We start from the raw sequence: 3,151 nt of genomic DNA, 5'->3' as shown, positions 1-3,151 counted from the left end.
ATGTTTCATGTTTAATTGAGGTTCTGCATTTTTGGCAGGAATACCACAGAAGTGGTATTGTTTACTTCTCAGTGTATTGTACCATGAGGCACATTTGATTTGTCTTAATACTGGTGATGTTAATTTAACCTTGGGTACTTGGTTAAAAGCATTCTCCATTGCAAAATTTCTGTTTTTCTCCTTTTAATTAACAAGCATTTTTCTGGGGAGATAGTATATTGCAGGACTATATAGATCTCTGATTCATCATCAAATTTTCACTCACTGGTTTTAAGTATCCATTGATCATTTTTGCCTAAATCAGCTGTTATAATATTTGCCATTTAAAAGCTTTCCTTGAAAAAACTGCAGATGTCTCTAACATTGCTGGTTTTGCCACCTTGCTGGAAATATCAGACTCAAATTATGGGAGCAGCAAGAAGAATTTCTCTGAAAAAGAATTAGAGGAGTAAACTGTGACTTTGACCTTGGTTCCAGCTACAGAGGAACCTGAAAAAAAATAAGTAGAACCAAGTGTTTCTTCAACTTCTGATGTCAAACCAAAGAGGCCCAGGAAAAATAATAAAGTTTATCTTCCTAAACCAGGTGAACAATTCAAAGCTCCTCCAAAACCTATGAATAAAATACCAAGCCTTCCCTGTTGGCCATTCTGCCTCCAATTAGTGAGGTGCATTGGGACACCTTGCAGGACTAGTGCCAACAATTTAGTTTGAGTACCAATGACGAGAAAATAGAAGTTTACCCAAGGCTCTAGAAACATGCTTACCCTGAACAAAAACATGCTATTCCTGAAACATCTTGGGAGGCCAAACTGCATTCAAGGAAATGCAAGGCAGTGACCAAGAGATCAAGGCTTCATGAAAGTTGTGAGATGAGTGAGAGAGAGGAAGAGACAAACACAGTGGAAGTGGTAACTGCAGCTCAGGAAGCCACGCTGGCATCCAGGGGAAGACTTGCTGCGAGGGCCGTTCAGCCCATGGCTGAGAACTCACGGCCCATTCCTGTGTTTGTCGAGGACTTTTTGCTGCAAGCCTGTGGTGTCAGGTGGTGTGTGGTCCCGTGGCAGACTTCTCTCTGCAGATGCAGAGGGGTAGGTTTGCCTGCAGTTCCATGTGGATCAGGTCTGGCTTCCTGACACTCCCGAGAGGATGATTTCTCTCTTCCTGTTACCAGCCTGCTCTTTCCCATCCCCAGGCCAAGAAGATAATATGTTGTGCCCCGAATGTGCTAAGAGGAATAAGATAATGAAAAGATTAATGACTATGGAGAAGAAGCAGCAGTCTGCCATCCCGAGAGATGCTTTATTATTTATGCTTAAGTATTATTTTGAGCTAAAGGCAATTGAGGAGAAGCAGATACAAGAAACTCTCTCTGCCTTTCCACTGCTGTACCTGTCTACCCCCCACTTAGATTCGATAAGTGTTAATATCTTTCTATGTTTGATATATTATTGTGACACATGTAAATACATTTTCTATTAAATCATTTTAAAGTAAAAATAAATAAATAAAAGCTTTCCTTTCTTTCCTTCCCTCCCTTCCCTTTCCTTCTTTTTCCTTACTCCCTTCCTCTCTCTCAATCTTCCTTCCTTCCCTCCTTTCTATGTTTTCTCTATTAATATGAATTTATTTCCTTTAATGGGTTTTAATTTAATTATTTTCTTGCTGAAAATATCCCACATTTGGCTGTATAAGATCTTTTCAAACTGGCTCCCATGGTTTTTGACATCCCCATCATTTTTGAACCAATTCCTGACTTTCTGCCACAATAATATGTTCCGGGTTCATCTTATACTTCCTCTGTCCCAGGCTAGAATCAGCCATTTCTCTAAGGTGCCTTGGTTCTTTTTATTGGAAATTGTATGTAGAAGCCAAACTCTGGGCGTGGTCTCATTGCTACTGGGGAGTGATGACTTCTAGGATTTCTCAGCGGACAGTGCTAAGAAATATGTCTGTACACACACACACACACACACACACACCCCCTCCATCTATCCCTTTACCTCTCTCACTCTTTCATAATGCACACTAAATGCATTATGAAATGCTAAAAACCATATGTTCAATGTTTAATCACAGTTTGTTGCCTTTTGAATGAAGGTGTAGTGTCAAAATGCTGTATTCAAAAATTACTTGAATTGCCCCTTCCTGCCCTACACATGCAGTGAGTTTGTTTTATTCTTTTGAAATATAATGAAATTCGTTTGTTCTCATTTGTATTCTCTTTTAGGAATGAAATGTATTTTTTAAATGTATTATTTTTTATGACTATTAAAACATTAACGTAGTTCAAAAGTCAAAGTGATAAAAATGATAGAGAAATATCACGCCTCCCACCTATTCTATCTTGTTTCTATCTCAGAATCATTTTTTAAAGGTTTAAATCCGTGCTATGAGTCAGCTGAAATATCTACAGATAAGAAGTCATCTATTTTGTGAAGCTACTTAAGTAGTACTATAGTAGTAACCACTCACTGTCCAAACTCCTGGAAGGCTCTGTGGGATCTGACTTCTGCCTCCCTTTGTCCTCTGCCATGTCCCTCCTTGGTCACCGTGGTCCAACCACCCCACCTTTCTTTTCTTTCTTTGAGTGATTATGCTTCTTGCTTTCCTAAGACCTTCTCACATACCACACCCTCCACCCGCAATACTTACTTCCTCCTCTTCACCATGTTAATAATAATAATTTACACATCAGGCCCAAATAAAATGCCGTTTTCTCAGGGAAGCCTTCTCTGCCTCTTCTCTCCTCCTGCACCAGTAAAAAACAAACTAGATCAGATCTTGTCATTTTATCCTCACAATCTTTCTTTTAAAATATATTTTAAAGCATCAGGCCAGCCTGTGGCTCACTCGGGAGAGTGCGGTGCTGATAACACCAAGGCCCCGGGTTCGGATCCCACATAGGGATGGCCGGTTCGCTCACTGGCTGAGTGTGGTGCTGACAACACCAAGTCAAGGGTTGAGATCCCCTTACCAGTCATCTTTTTTTTTTTTTTTTTTGTCTTTTGTCTTTTTTCCGTGTCCGGCAACGGATCGCAACCCTCAGTGTTGCCTCCGTACCGGACCGGGGACCGGCAACGGGATTGCAACCCTCAGTGCTGCTCCCGCGCCTCGCTCAGCCAGTGAGCGGGAACCGGTCTGTATGTGGG

General features: G+C 41.0%; 1 pseudogene; it reads left to right on the top strand.

Annotated features, from left to right (window-relative positions):
- LOC103587209 overlaps positions 1-1,481 on the top strand; it is a 4,586-nt pseudogene extending 3,105 nt beyond the window's left edge.
- The last annotated feature ends 1,670 nt before the right edge of the window (positions 1,482-3,151 follow it).

This window comes from Galeopterus variegatus, unplaced genomic scaffold (genome assembly GCF_000696425.1).
Source record: "Galeopterus variegatus unplaced genomic scaffold, G_variegatus-3.0.2 Scaffold428, whole genome shotgun sequence".
Lineage (NCBI taxonomy): Eukaryota > Metazoa > Chordata > Mammalia > Dermoptera > Cynocephalidae > Galeopterus > Galeopterus variegatus.
Note: the sequence above shows the minus strand (reverse complement) of the source record. Positions and strands in the feature narration are given on the sequence as shown.